We start from the raw sequence: 8,224 nt of genomic DNA, 5'->3' as shown, positions 1-8,224 counted from the left end.
ACACAAATTTGATGTTATTCTATTAGATATCAGTCATTCACTTTTTGTTTTAGTGATCTTGTGGAAAGGGCTGGCACAGTAGGAAATATATATGTAGGAGCTCCAACTCAATGCATCATCAAGAATGCAGGTACGCTGACAACTCTCCACCGTGACTTACCAGTCACTGCTATTTCATCATAGCACTAAACAGAGGATAGGGGTGTCTCCGCAGGGAGGGAGAATTAGAGCAAGAGACACCCCAGCCACTACACAACTCCCACCAACTGGCAACAGCCCATCTATCTGTCCTCGACCAGAAATGGTGTATGAAATGAAAAGAGTACAGAAGGGAAACAATAAATACATCCCTTATATATAGAAACAAAAATGTGATATTTTAAGGAGGAAAAGTTTATAAACAGGAAAGTTACTTTAACTAAAAAATTTAATTCAAATGCATTTTCCATTTTTATAGTTAAATAATTTAAGGACTTGAAACCAATTTCAATTAACAGAAAAATGAGAAGAAATTCTGAAACAAGTTCACATACATCAATTATTTTGTTTCTGTTCCTTACCTGTATATAATGCAGGACAAGCTTCCATTTCAATTTGGTAAGAGTGTCAATAGCCTGATGTATAAAAAAGCCCAGGATCCCGACTGCTATTCCAATGAGTCCCATCATAAGCCAAGAGTCCCAGTCTGACCTGAAAGAAAGCAGGCAGCATGAGTGCCACTCCTAATAACTCAAATGGGAACATAGGAACAGGAGTCCATTCAGCATCTTGAAGTTGTTTCAACATTCAATTAGATTGTTACTGATCTGTACCTCAACTTCATTTACCCGCTTTTGCTCCATACTCCTTGATATCTAACAAAAATCTATCAATCCCAATCTTGAAAATTTCAATTGACCCAACATCCACAGCCTTTTGGGGGAGCAAGTTCCACATTTCCACTATCCTTTGTGTGGAAAAAGTACTTTTTGATTTCACTCCTAAATTGTCTAGCTCTAATTTTAAGATTATGCCCTCTTGTTCTGGATTTTTTTTTTATTCATTCATGGTATGTGGGCGTCGCTGGCGAGGCCAGCATTTATTGCCTATCCCTAATTGCCCATGAGAAGGTGGTGGTGAGCCAGCTTCTTGAACCACTGCAGTCCGTGTGGTAAAGGTTCTCCCACAGTGCTGTTAGGAAGGGAGTTCCAGGATTTTGACCCAGCGATGATGAAGCAACAGCGATATATTTCCAAGTCCGGATGGTGCGTGACTTGGAGGGGAACGTGCAGGTGGTGTTGTTCCCATGTGCCTGCTGCCCTTGTCCTTCTAGGTGGTAGAGGTCACGGATTTGGGAGGTGCTGTCGAAGAAGCTTTGGCGAGTTGCTGCAGTGCATTCAGTAGATGGTACACACTGCAGCCACAATGCGCCAGTGGTGAAGGGAGTGAATGTTTAGGTTGGTGGATGGGGTGCCAATCAAGCAGGCTGCTTTGTCCTGGATGGTGTCGATCTTCTTGAGTGTTCCCGCATCAAAGGAAATAGTTTCTCTTTATTATTTTAAACACCTCGATTAGATCACCCCTCAATCTTTTAAACTCAAGGGAATACACGCTAAGTTTATGCAACCTATCCTCATAATTTAATTCCTGAAGCCCTGGTATCATTCTGGTGAATTTGCACTGTTCTTGCTCCAAGGCCAATATATCTTTCCTGAGGTTCACTGCCCAAAACTGAATGCAGTCCTCCAGATGGGGTCTGACCAAGGCTCTGTAAAACTGAAGCATCAATTCCTCACTTTTGAATTCCAAGCCCCTTAAGATAAATGACAACATTCCATTAGCCTTTTTAGTCACCTTTTGTACCTGTACATTAGCTTTAAGTGATTGGTATACATGGACATCCAAATCCCTTTGCCCCTCCACAGTTCCTGGCCTCTCAAGATTACTAAAAGATCCAAAGTGGATAACCTGACACTTTCCCACTTTGAACTCCATCTGCCATATTTTTGCTCACTCAATTAATCTGTCCTTGTCCTTTTTTAACTTTTGGCTCCCATCTACACAACTTACTGTGCCTCCTAACTTAGAGTCATCTGCAATCTTGAATATACAACTCTCTATTCCTTAAACCAAGTCATTAATATATATGGTGAAAGGCTGAAGCCCCAGTACAGATCTCTGGGGAATATCTCTTGTCACATTCCGCCAATTAGAGAACATTCTCTTTATACCTACTCACTATCTCCTACATCCAAGTCACAAGATTACCTCGATGCACTTTCATTTTTGCTAGTAATCTCTAATAGAAACATAGAAACATAGAAAATAGGAGCAAGAGTAAGCCATTCAGCCCTTCAGGCCCTGCTCCGCCATTCAAAATGATCATGGCTGATTGTCTAACTCAGTACCCTGTTCCTGCTTTTTCCCCATATCCCTTGATCCCTTTAGCATTAAGAAATATATCTATCTCCTTCTTGAATACAGCTAATGAATCGACCTCCACTGCCTTCTGTGGTAGAGAATTCCACAGGTTCACCACACGCTGAATGAAGAAATTTCTCCTAATCTCGGTTCTAAATGGCATACCCCGTATCCTGAGACTGTGACCCCTGGTTCTGGACTCCCCAGCCATCGGGAACATCCTCCCTGCATCTCATCTGTCTAGTCCTGTTAGAATTTTACATGTTTCAATGAGATCACCTCTAATTCTTCTAAACTCTAGTGAATAAAGGCCTAGTCGACCCAATCTTTCCTCATACGTCAGTCCTGCCATCCCAGGAATCAGTCTGGTAAACCTTCGTTGCACTCCCTCCATGGCAAGGACATCCTTCCTCAGATAAGGAGACCAAAACTGCACACAATACTCCAGATGTGGTCTCACCAAGGCCCTGTACAACTGCAGTAAGACATCCCTGCTCCTGTACTCAAATCCTCTTGTAATGAAGGCCAACATACCACTCGCCTCCCTAACTGCTTGCTGCACCTGAATGCTTGCTTTCAGCGACTGGTGTACAAGGACATCCTGGTCTCGTTGCACCTCCCCTTTTCCCAATCTATCACCATTCAGATAATAATCTGCCTTTCTGTTTTTACAACCAAAGTGGATAACCTCACATTTATCCACGTTATACTGCATCTGCCATATTCTTGCCCACTCACTCAACTTGTCTAAATCACACTGGAGTCTCTTTGCATCCTCCTCACAGCTCACATTCTACCCCAGCTTTGTGTTGTCTGCAAACTTGGAAATGTTACATTTAGTTCCTTCACCCAAATCATTGATATATATTGTGAATAGCTGGGGCCCAAGCACTGACCCCTGCGGTACCCCACTAGTCACTGCCTGCACCTGGAAAAAGACCCATTTATTCCTACTCTCTGTTTCCTGTCTGTCAACCAATTCTCAATCCATGCCAGTATATTCCCCCCAATCCCATGTGCTTTAATTTTGCACACTATCCTCTTGTGTGGGACCTTATCAAAAGCCTTCTGCAAATCCAAATACACCACATCCACTGGTTCTCCCCTATCTATTCTACTAATTACATCCTCAAAAAATTCCAGTAGATTTGTTAAGCATGATTTCCCTTTCATAAACCCATACTGATTTTGTCCAATCCCGTTAATGCTCTCCAAGTGTTCTGTTATCACATCTTTTATAATAGATTCGAGCATTTTCCCCACTACTGATATTAGGCTAACTAGTCTGTAATAATGAAGCAGTCCGAACCTGCATGCAGCAAGACCTGGACAACATCCAGGCTTGGGCTCATAAGTGGCAAGTAACATTCGCGCCAGACAAATGCCAGGCAATGACCATCTCCAACAAGAGAGAGTCTAACCACCTCCCCTTGACATTCAACGGCATTACCTTCGCCAAATCCACCACCATCAACATCCTGGGGGTCACCATTGACCAGAAACTTAACTGGACCAGCCACATAAATACTGTGGCTACAAGAGCAGGTCAGAGGCTGGGTATTCTGCAGCGAGTGACTCACCTCCTGACTCCACAAAGCCTTTCCACCACCTACAAGGCACAGGTCAGGAGTGTGATGGAATACTCTCCACTTGCCTGGATGAGTGCAGCTCCAACAACACTCAAGCTTGACACCATCCAGGACAAAGCAGCCCGCTTGATTGGCACCCCATCCACCACCCTAAACATTCACTCCCTTCACCACTGGCGCACAGTGGCTGCAGTGTGTACCATCCACAGGATGCACTACAGCAACTCGCCAAGGCATCTTCGACAGCACCTCCCAAACCCGCGACCTCTACCACCTAGAAGGACAAGAGCAGCAGGCACATGGGAACAACACCACCTGCACATTCCCCTCCAAGTCACACACCATCCCGACTTGGAAATATATCGCCGTTCCTTCATTGTTTCTGGGTCAAAATCCTGGAACTCCCTTCCTAACAGCACTGTGGGAGAACCTCCACCACACGGACTGCAGAGGTTCAAGAAGGCGGCTCACCACCACCTTCTCAAGGGCAATTAGGGATGGGCAATAAATGCTGGCCTCGCCAGCGACGCCCACATCCCATGAACGAATAAAAAAAAATTCATGCTGACTCTCTCTGATCAGCTCATACTTGTTCAAATGCTCAGTCACTCTGGAGTAAATTTTAACCCCCAAGAACGGGTGAATTGTGACAGGTGGGCAGTGAAAATTGTTGGTTTTGAGAGCGGGACCGAATCCGGGCTCCAACCCGCCGACTTCCAGGTTTGACCCAGACGCATCTGGGTGCGCGCGCGCTTCTGAAACCCAGAAATCCCGCTGTCCGATATTCAAAGGTCCAATTAACGCCATTCAAGCATTTAAGGGGATTAAATTTTTGTGCATTCAGCCAGACAAATGATTTTAACTTTCCCTTAACGTGTCTCCCATGGCCTCTGAAAGACGCCATGGAAACGGAGGCGAGTTGCAGCCGGCACCCATTTAGTCCTTTAAACTAGTGATTGACACATGTTAAGAAAAGGTAAGTTTTTGCATCAGTTCTCTCAGACAAATCTTTGGCTGCGAGTTCATTGTGTTTAGTCTGAGATTTCTTGGTTCACACTCAGAATTTTTATGTTCACACATATTTACCTACATTTTGGACCCCCTCAAACTGACACCATCAGGATGGGGGGGGGGGTGGTGCAATGGATTTATTCTACAGTACATCTGAGGAGGAGGCACATCACCATCCGCGGCAGGCACGGCGTGCAGTTCTGGGAGTTGCAGCTCCACAAGACAGAGGTGCACCACCCGGACCTGCAGAATTGCAGAGAGGGGAACAACGGAGAGGCCGACGTCACTGGAGGCACTACCCACGTGAGAGGGTGTATAGGCAGAGACTGAGCTTCTTGGACCTCTCTGAGGAACAGTGCCTACGAAGGCTCAGATTGAGTCGCCAGGTGGTCACAGACATCTGTGGGCTCCTTCATGTGGAACGGCTCCTGGCTGGGCCTGCATTGACCATCACAGTTCAAGTCACCACTGCCCTCAATTTCTTCACTTCCAGATCCTTCCAGGGCAGCACCGGCGACATCACCAGGATCTCTCCGTTGTCTGTACATAAGTGTATACGGCAGGGTCACGGATGGCTTGTTTGCCAGAGCATCCGACTAAGTCAGCTTCCCCATCTACAACATCAGCCAGACTGAGAGGGCAATGGGTTTCCACTCTCTGGCTGGCTTCCCACGGGTACAGGACGCAATTGATTGCACACACGTAGCAATCCAAGGACCTGCACATGAGCCAGGACTGTTCATCAACCGAAAAGGATGTCACTCCATCAATGCACAGGTGGTTTGAGACCACCGGAAGAGATTTCCGCAGGTGTGTGCCAAATTCCCTGGCAGCTACCATGATTCCTTCATTTTGTGCGAATCCAACATCCCGGCCCTCTTCTACGCATAAAACAGACTATGGGGCTGGATCCTTGGAGACAAGTGATACCCCCTGAAAATGTGGCTCATGACACCTGTGAGTAACTCCACCAGTGAGGCACAGCAGCGGTACAACAACAGTCACATCACCACCAGGTTTGTCATTGAACAAGCCATTGGAATGCTCAAGATCCGCATCAGGTGCCTGGATCGATCTGGAGGATCCCTTCAGTACTCACTGGCGACGGTGTACAGAATAATAGTCATGTGTTGTTTCCTGTACAACATCGCTTAACAGAGAGGGTTACAGGTGGATGAGGTCCCATGCACTCATGAAGCATCCACACCTGCCATTGACATTGAAGAAGACAAGGTGGAGGAGGAGGCGGAGGTGGATGATGAGCAACCCATCGGCCGAGCAGCGGCTGACTTGCCTACTCGTGATACCAGGAAGTCACCCATATTTGATACATCCTCATAAGGAGATCTGCAAAGTGAAGATAGTCAAATACTCAGACCACCTGGAACGACCACCACCAACACCAGTGCCTGCAATCCCCCCGCCCCCCCGCAACCCCACTCAGTTTGCACAAAACAGTCCTACAACTACACATGCACCGATTGTAAACGCGGCCAATGGGTGGCATCAAGTCTCGCCGTTCATGATGAGGAACATGCAAGGGTGCTTTCACGAAAGGGACTCAAGAATGGTCAAGAGGTGGCAGTCGTGGTGCAAATTATAACATTTAATGTACAGGTAAGAAAAAATAATTTAAATGAAAAACATGACATTTAGTCAGACACCCTTGTGCATACCCTTGGTGATCACAAAGCCTTCACCTTCTTCTTCCTACTACTTCTACGGGGTGCATTCCTTGTGGCTTCAGCAGAGGTAGTGGTAGGTTGCTCAGGTCCCAGCCCTGACTGCTGAGATGCTCTAGGTCTACACCCTCTCGGTTTTGGAGCCTGTGAGGGCCCCACCAAAGACTGCTCCACCCGCGCCTGTGTAGGGGTAGACTCGGTCATCTGGGGTGGAGGCAGCATTGTGGGTACCTGTTGAGGGGGGGGGGCTACGGGTGAGACGTGGAGTCCCCACTTCCATGTCCCCTTTCGCCATCATCCTTCTCCTGGGCTAGGGCCACATCACTCCTACCATTCTACTGGGCAACAGCTTGGAGGCCATGTGTGATGCCTTGTAAGGCCACTGTTAATATATCTGTCTGCCTGTTTAAGCGGCAGAATGTTGGTCACCCTGAGTCCGCACAGCCATTGTCAGAGCCTGAATGGACTCATCTGTGAGCCGTGCATGAAGCACCATAGAGGCTGCCATTCTCTCCATTGCAGACATTCCCGCACTTACCTGTGCCACCAATTCACCCAAAGCTGTAGGTGGACTCCTCCATCCTCTCCGCTATTGTGGAGAGTGAGCGTGACATGTCTTCCAGTACATCACAAAGGTACATCTGTACCTTGATCATTCTCAAGGATGGTCCCTGGGTTCAGCATCTGTGTCCAGCTGAGCAGAGCTTGGAGAGGAGTGCGCCTACCGACACGGACTCTCCATAGCTTCCCCTGTCACCAGTGTCTGCTCGTGCTCACTTGTGAGTGGTGAATCACCAGGTGACAACCCAAGTAACTCTCTATTAGGACCCACTGAGGTGCAAGTATCTGCACAGTTGCATGGCTCACTATAATGTGACAGTGCGCCCTCAGAGGCATTGAGCTCCTCTGAGGAATCGCCCTCGTCCAGGTCGTGTGGTCCTTCAGCACTCCATGAAAACCCTGGAAGAGAATATACAGCAATATTAAGAATCATCACAGAAGTGATGTTGCGCTGAGCATCCTGAGGTTTGCAACAGGCCAATCATTGATAACATCAATTCATGTTGTGTGTGAGGGGTGTTAAAGTTCTGTCACCAGATGTTTGCGGGGTGCCAGTCTCGGCATCTCCGACAGCCAGGCATTCCAGGCATTCCTGGGTCAGGCTGAGTTCCAACGCCTCCTCATCTGCCTCTGTCAGGGCCATTATTTGTGGTGGCCCCCTCCAGTCCTACTCCTCTCCCGTGCATTCTGTGCTCTCTTTTCCTACAAGGGGAGAAAGAACAGGCATGTGAGTGAGTGAGGGTGTCGGGGTCACCCGATGGATGCATTGCTTTGGATGAGGGTTGCCCATGAACGTGATGCATCAGAGGGTGATTATCAGACAGATTCATCATGTTGCATCAGGATTGGGGTGAGGGGGAGTGGTGGGTTCACAAATGGGGAGGTGAGGAAGTGAACAGAAAGTGAAGGTAAGTAGGTAATGAGACATAAGTGGGTGTGAGGAGTGATGTGATGGAGTGAGACAGAGTGAGGTGGGGGGTG

The sequence above is a fragment of the Heptranchias perlo genome, chromosome 3 (genome assembly GCF_035084215.1).
Source record: "Heptranchias perlo isolate sHepPer1 chromosome 3, sHepPer1.hap1, whole genome shotgun sequence".
Classification (NCBI taxonomy): Eukaryota; Metazoa; Chordata; class Chondrichthyes; order Hexanchiformes; family Hexanchidae; genus Heptranchias; species Heptranchias perlo.
The sequence above is the reverse complement of the archived record's forward strand: the minus strand, read 5'-3'. Positions refer to the sequence as shown.